This window comes from Echiichthys vipera (assembly GCF_963691815.1).
Source record: "Echiichthys vipera genome assembly, chromosome: 17".
Lineage (NCBI taxonomy): Eukaryota > Metazoa > Chordata > Actinopteri > Perciformes > Trachinidae > Echiichthys > Echiichthys vipera.
In genome coordinates this window covers 26,921,413-26,929,800 of record NC_139842.1, presented here as the reverse complement: position 1 = coordinate 26,929,800, position 8,388 = coordinate 26,921,413, and positions in this window count along the sequence as shown.

Below are 8,388 nucleotides of genomic sequence, written 5' to 3'. Positions count from 1 at the left end.
GCTTGGTTGACAAAGTTCAAGTGGATTGTGCCGTTATTTTTGATGTCATGGCAGTCATACAATCCATGTGATCCAGTCCAGGTACATTCGGGGAGCTTGCAGAGACCATACTTCAGAAAACACTACAACACACTTTGCAGCACAAGTGTACACACATTGGCGCTCATTTATCAATCTTGCGTGAAAACGGGCGCAGATCTGAGCGCATAATTTGTCGTACAACAGGACACACGTGTGATTTATGAAACATTCGTATCTGACCAATCTCAGCGTACGAATGAGCGGGCCTTGATAAATGCGGCGGCTGAATTTGATCGTCATTAACATGTTACGCCCTTAAATATTCCTGGTTCGGAGGCCTCGCCCACTCTGGTCAAACATGGAGACAAGGAAGACTGGGAAGAAAATAAACTTTTCTGACAGAGAGATCGGCATCCTGACATCCGAGATGGAGCAAAATAAAGATGTGCTTTTTGGCAGTCTTAAGAGTGGAATAAAAGTGGCCCATAAAAATGCTGTATGGAAAAGAATAACGAAGGCAGTCAACACGAAGCAGCGCTCCACTGTGACCCGTGTGCGTGTGTGCGCACTGCTGAACCTGCGCTCCTGCTCTGTAGCGGGGTTTGCCAGCGGGGTTATTAGGTATTCCGTTAGAGGATAACCTTTGTCACCTAGAAGAACCATACCAAAATGTTAACCATCTGATACCTTGTTTGATTTAATGCAATTTATCGAGAGTAGCCACTTACCGAGGAGATGACTTTGGCTCTGCAGTGTGCCTTGCTGCAGCCGCGCGCCAACTCATTAATTTACTCATTCATCTTCAACCGCTTGTCCCTGTCGGGGTCGCGGGGGGCTGAAGCCGAGCTGTTTAGATATATAAAACAATCATGTGTGTCCCCCTGGCCAACTGGCCACCACGTTTAAAAGGGATAGCTTGGCATCACAAATCACCTATACATTTATCGAGTGGTAGTTTTTGCGATTGATGAATGTGTAATCATTCATGGATGGTGCCTTCAGACGCACATGAGTACAATCAATTGATCCAACGACAATTTTTTTTAAAATTCGTTTTAAGAATCCGTTTTGATCTGTTCTTAATATGTGACTGCTTATGCTTAATTACAGCTGAGGTTTGTTAATTCATTTGAGCCAGATTTTGCAGTGCTGCACCGCAAATCCACAGGCTGAAATTTGCGTACACGATCTCAGACCTGACGTGAGATTTGATCGTAACTCCTGCTCGCGTCCAAATTGATAAATGCCAAAGTTTGTGTGGAAATGGTCGTACACACGTTCTTCTGCCATACATTTGTTTGATAAGTGAGGGCCATTGACTTTGTCACTGACCAGTATCCACTCATCAGTATCAAAAACCTGGAACGGTCACACAGAACAGATGCAGGGTAACAGCGCATGCAAATCTTTGGCCCGGATCAGAGGACCCCAACACAATGGGAAGAGTTTCTCTCTGAAGGAACCAATAAGGAAGCACTGTGGAAGAAAACCTGATTGAGAAAGTGAATGACAGGGCTAGGTCACCGTGTACTGGGGACATAGGCCTGATAAGCACATTCTGTTTAGAAAACAATAGAACTGTATTTGGGCATGATGACGTCCGGACACAAAGAAGACGCCACTGATTGTACATGTACTGAGTGTGTATTGGAAAGACCTGATGGGGCGTGCAAACGTTGTCAGCACACGAACCTCGGTATAAGACGGGAAGTTCTGTTAAGAGACACTTGGAATTTTGGTATGGTGGATCTTGGAACTCTGATGAGTGTGTTAAACCTTGATTCAATAAATTCTCCTTGATTGCTGTGAGACCTCTCTGCTGACTCCTTCTTGTAGACCTTTCTATTTTTATAATACATTGTTCTACCATAGCACTTATGGAATTCCTGTTGTGCGGTGCATGGAGAGAGTGAGCTCCACCAATTTATAATGTATTAAAGACATGCAGCAAGTTTCATTTTTTTGTTGGTAGGCTTCCCCTCCAAATGAAAGTCTCCCTCCTCTCTTTACAAAGTACATCTCTAAGAATTTTCTTTGTTCTAAATACCGCTAAACAAAGAGGTAGTTATTAACCATCTAAACCAGCACACATGCACACCTCCCATTGATTTTGGCACAATCATAAACTTAAGTTTTAAAGGGTTAAAAAACAACAACAGAGTGCTCAGTAGTATAAGTGACAGTGTGTAAAATACAGCATTTTTTCACAAAAACAAAATGAGAGGCTGCTTTGAAGCCTGTCAGACAGCTTGTGGGCACATGCCCCCGTCAGTGTAGACACCCACAAATCCCAGTGTTGCCACCCTGCCACTGTGGTGCCACACAGAGACTTGAAACGCTAAATTAGAGTCAGTTGGAATGGTGGATTTGGATGCAGCCAGGGTGGGCTCATTGGTGTGGTTGGGTATGTTGGCGAAATGTGGTTATGTGTGGGTATAAAGTATTTATTTAGGTGATAGTGAGCTGTGTGTGTGTGGTCAGTGTCTGTGTGTTGAAACCAGGTTGGGTCTGTATGTCCAACCACGTGATCCCCTGATTAAAATGTCACTAGACAACAAATTGTGAACTTAACAGACTGTCATATCCAGTCACAAAAAAGAGTAAACAAACCGATGTGATCTCATGGCAAGGTAAATAAATAGCATGCAACATTTAAGGCTATTTTGTGTGTCGTATTAATGCATTTTGAACTTTTCGCTTGTCATTTAACGCCCCTGTTCTCGTTCCGAACTCGTACAATTTAAACATTTGGTTAACATCAAAACTTCTTAGATAGTTTTAGGAAAATAATATGCACATGGTTAAAATCAACAAGAGATGAATGTAGAATAAGATGCATAACAACGTATAACTTAATTTGTCTAGATGTCATTTGTCAAAATCTAATTCAAATATCTCAAAATAAAATCCCACTGTCTGCCAAGACACCTATTGAAATCTTTCAGAAAACTGGCTTCTCTCTTCATGTTAAAGTTTAATTCCGGTGCAAGATCATCCCATGGTCTTTTTCGGCAGTTACATACATCAAATATTTTTCCATGTATAAATTATCAACAGAGAAATCCTGGAGAGTTGCTAACAGCCGGCCGGAATTTGCACTGATTAGCTTGGGGCAGCGCTTTTTAACCACTAATACTGCTCCAAATAACAGCAAACCTCTGCAGTACACAGAAAACAAAGCACCAACACAAGGTTAGTGATCCCAGAGTTTATTAAAAGAGACTTACCTACTGGCCCCTGTACCAGCTTCTCTCGTAGAAAAGTCCATTCAAGTCCATTACTAAAGTCAATCCAAAGGGAAGAAGCCCATCGTTGATTTATTCCAGCAAAGCACAGAAACTTTGTGGTTTGTGGCAGTTTGGTGAAATATACGTTAATAATAGATGCGAAAGGTTTGGAAAAGTCCCAGACGGCAACTTTCCTGAAATGTCACATGAGGGGTCGGGACGTCTGTTGCTGCAAGGGGCTACAGGTAGAGGTAGAATTAGCAGTCTGGGTGTGAGGACATTTTTTGGTGTGCCTGTGGGTACAGTGAGCCCATGGGCACTAAAGAAGAATCTTTATGCTGCCAACGGAGTGACATTTTTCCCCGTGGCCTGGAATCATTGAATACTGCAACACACTGTGTGACTGCTATGGTGGATTCCCCATCCCTCATCAACCGCACCATACTTTTTTACATGTCCGCAGAATAAATTGGAAGAGGCGACCGATTCCTAAATAAATCATCAATGGGCTTCTTTCTTTTTGATTGCATTTGGTAATCCACTTGAATTTACTTTACTATGTGAGGAGCTGGTACCAGAGCCAGTAGGTAGGTCTTTCAAAACACTCTTTTAATAAACTTTGGGTTCGCTAACTATGTTGTTGGTGTTGGGTTGATGTTGCTAAAAGATATAGTATGGGGCAGTTTCACTTTGAATAGTGTCACTTTAGCTTTAAATGAGATTAAAATATGGTCGGAAATGGGAAGGTCAGATGCAGTGCAATTTGAAGGAGTGACACCAGAGCAGCATAGTAGATCCAGGGTACAGCCTTTTGAATGGGTGGGGAAATCAATAAACTGCTGCAAATCAAAACTATCAAGACGTTATTTAAAGTCTTTTGATAGGTAGTTATTTCCATTCTGAATATCGATATTGAAGTCACTAAGGAGAATAACATTAGGGGAGAGGGATAAAATAAGTGTTAGAAAAGCAGAAAATGTAATCTTTAATGAATTCTAAATTGGGTTTAGATGGACGATATACAGTGGCTACAGTGATAGGGGGTGGACCATTCAGTTTAACGACAAGTGACTCAAATGACCAGTAAACTGGCACAGATAGGCAGTGAGACAGTTAAGACTTTCCAGCTCTAGTGATAGATCACTTCGAGATCTCCTCCGCAACTTGTAGAATGGGGTTGACAGCTGTAACCAAACCTTGTGGAAGTTGCTTCGTTCAACTGGGAACATTCATTAGGTTGTTGCTGTCACAGTTTGCTCGGCTCCTCCCTTGCTCTGCTGCTCAGCCACACCCCTGATCAGTCTACAGCTTTCACCTGCTGCTCTCACCTGCTCACCATCTCCAATCAAGCCAGTATATATGCAGCCTCACTCCACTCACTCTTTGCCAGATTGTCTTCGCTCTCTAGCCTGATTCACCAGCACTTGTTCCCGGATTGCTTACCTGGTATCGACCCAACTTGCCTCTGACCCTCGCCTCTTGTCTAAGCCCCGGTAAATCCACCAGCCTTCTGTCCCTGACCACGAGTATCGCCTGCATGTTTTCTGTTCCTCGTCTGCCTGTGGCTGGTTGGCGCCTGGCCTGTTTCTGCTCTACCCTGGTCAGCCGTGAACCTGCTTTTACCTGCTGAATAAAGACTGTTTTAAAACAAATACCTGGATCATCTGTGCTGCAATTGGGTTCACTCTACAGTCGTTACAGTTGCTGTTATAAGTATGTCAGACTACGAAAGTCATATTTGCGGTCACTGATGAGTTCCTGGAGATCTCCTTTGCCCAAAGGTGAGCGGATGCTATATAATCCAAAAAGCAGATCATTATAGTCGCTCCTGGGGGAGACAGTGCTAATGTTAGCTGACCTGGCTAGATTGGGTTGCACACCATTGTCCACCCTCCTGCTGGATGGTCTCAGTTGACCAGAAGGAGTTGATTCTAGTGAAGTTGTCAATGTTGAAGCTCTGTCAGGACCCACGGTGAAGATATCTCTGACGAGGTATGCAAGCGTTTTCCAAGCTGGAATGAAGCGTTGTTTGTAGAACTGCTGAGGCAGTCGGATTGAAGAGGAGTTTGAGAAGCTCATCAGCAGTATTGAAGCTGGGCAGACAAGGAACTTGTCAGGTAATGTACGGCAGTCCAAATAAGTAAAGCTGATTTGTTGATCCACATTCTGGCTCACACAGCAGGGCCAAGTAGAGAGGAAGATATTGTTGGATATGAATGAAGCAATCTGTGAGAGCCACAAACTTTATCTGATCGTATACGTGATAGTGTATTGTGATATCAGCATTGATAGATCAGCAGACATTTAAAATTTAGTTAAAAAGCCGGAGAGCAGTAACGGCGAGTCGTGCCAACATTCACTCAACTCGAAAATGCATATCCTGCTGTTTTTTAGACACATTGGCCCTCATTTATCAAACGAACGTACGGTAGAAAAACGTGCGTACGACCATTTCCTGGCAAACGTCGGCATTTATCAATTTGGACGTGAGCATGAGCTACGATCAACTCTCACGTCTGGTCTGAGATCGTGTACGCACATTTGAGCCTGTGTATTTGCGGTGCAGCACAGCAAAACCTGTCTGACAATAATGAATAAACCTCAGCTGTCATTAGCATAAGCAGTCACATATTAAGAAAAGTTAAAAACAGATTCTTTAAACGAATAAAAAAATAAAAATTGTGGTTGGCGCGATTGCTTGTACTCATGTGCGTCTGAAGGCACCATCCATGAATGATAACGCATTCATCAATCGCAAAAACTACCACACGATAAATGTACAGGTGATTTGTGATGCCAAGCTGTCGCTTTTAAACGTAGTGGCCAGGTGACCAGGGGGGGACACACAATTCTTTTATATTTCAAAACAGCTCGGCTCCAGCCCCCCGCGACCCCGACATTGAATTAATGAATGAATGTGTTGGCGCGCGACTACAGCAAGACGCACTGCAGAGCCAAACTCATCTCCTCGGTCAGTGGCTACCCTCGATAAATTGCATTAAATCAAACAAGGTATCAGATGATTAACATCTTGGTATGGTTCTAGGTGACAAAGGTATTCTCTTTGAAACCCCGTTACAGAGCAAGAGTGCCGGTGTTGTGCCGTATTCAGAACCCCTGCCGTGAAATGCACCCCCTCGCATTATAGGTGATATTCTGGATCAGAAGGCTGTTGTTTCCACCTAAAGGAGTAGTTTATATACAGCTAACCCACAACGGTCAGAACATTGGTTACTTACAGTCTTTAAACTATTTTAAGATTTTAAAATCACAAACTTGGATAATAGCGAACACAAAACAACACCTTTCTGTATGCTCTGTGGAAATATACTGCAGCCATAATTACAAAATGAATGAAATGGATCTTTTGAGCAAGTTGAATGTATTTGACTCAGCGTTTCCTAAATATAATCCCAGCTTTTCTTGCAATTCATATGTTCAAAGGTGTGTGCTTTTAATTGGGTTACACCTGTCCAACAGTGCGCACAGGCGCACTCGGGTCACAGTGGAGCGCTGCCGTTATTCTTTGCCATATAGCGTTTTTACGGCCCCTTTTATTCCACTCTTAAGACTGCCAAAAAGCACGTCCTTATTTTGCTCCATCTCGGATGTCAGGGTGTCGATCTGTGTGTCGGAAAAGTTTCTTTTCTAACCAGCGTTCTTCCTCTCCATGTTTGACCTCAGTGGGCGAGGCCTCCGAACCAGGAATATTTAAGGGCGTAACATGTTCATGACGATCGAATTCAACCGCTCATTCATACGCAGAGATTGGTCCGATACGAATGTTTCATAAATCACACGCGGGTCCTTTCCTACGACCAATTCTGCGCTCAGATCTGCGCCCGTTTTCACGCAAGATTGAATCAAGTGCACCATGTTTGCCTATCACTTCATGTGATGCTACATTGTAATCAGGGCTTGACACTTACTTTTTTGCTCACCAGCCACTGTGGCTAGTGGTTTTCAAAAGTTACTAGCCACTCAGCAGTCTCACTGGCCACAAATTTGTATATATATAGTATATTAATAAAAAACCCTAGATAACCCTATATAAAAGGGTAAAAGGATTAAATCTCCACACTGGCCTGGGAATGCCTCGGGATCCCCCAGTTAGAGCTGGTTAATTTGGCCCGGGAAAGGGAAGTTTGGGGTCCCCTACTAAAGCTGCTGCCCCCGCGACCCGACCCCGGATATGCGGATGAAGATGACCCTATATAAAAGGCAGCTTCTTATCCATATAAAAAATGGTGCAGGGATGTAGAAGATTAGAGGGATAACTCTACTAAAAAAAAAACTTGGCAAGATGAATACTTCACATACCCTTCTGTGTGGAGTTTGCATGTTCTCCCCGTGTCTGCGTGGGTTTTCTCCGAGTTCTCCGGTTTCCTCCCACAGTCAAAAGACATGCTCGTGTTAGGTTAAGTGATGACTCCGAACTGCCCGTAGGTGTGAATGGTTGTCTGTCTCTGTTTATCTCCATGTGCCCTGTGATAGACTGGCGTCCTTTCCAGGGTGTACCCCGCCTCACGCCCGAAGCCTTTAGGCCCCTTGCTCGATTTCGTGTCATGGCTGGTGATTCTTCGCAAGATGGTCTGTATTTTTTCTCTGCATTTGATTTACAGTGAGGACACAAAGAAGACAGGCAGATTATTTGATTTTCACATCTGTGTGTGCTCTTATTAGCTCATGAAACAGTGAACCCCTTTTAAAAAATAAAAGCAGTTACCCAGATAAATAAATATGTACATTTCTCAGACTGTCCCCACAAAAAAATGCTGTATAGGTCGTCTCTGCAAGCAGCTTATTATGACCTATACTGAAGTTAATTGTTAGGCAGCAATGTCTAGTGACCATAGTAATTAAAATTTAAGCAAAGGAAGAAGTCAGGTGATATAGTATAAAGAGCAATAAAGTCCCTGTATGCAGGAGGAAGGTTTGGATGGATGGTCAAAGAAACAGACTTACAAGACTTACACTCAGAAGACTGTTGTCATGTCCCATGTGGAACCAGTCAACATTGACTTATACTTGACTAATATAACTTACATCAGGTAGGTGATGTACTTAACTTACATCACACACATAACACTCTTAACTTACAGACATAACTCAGATTATGTAACAGTTGTCCTTATTTTAA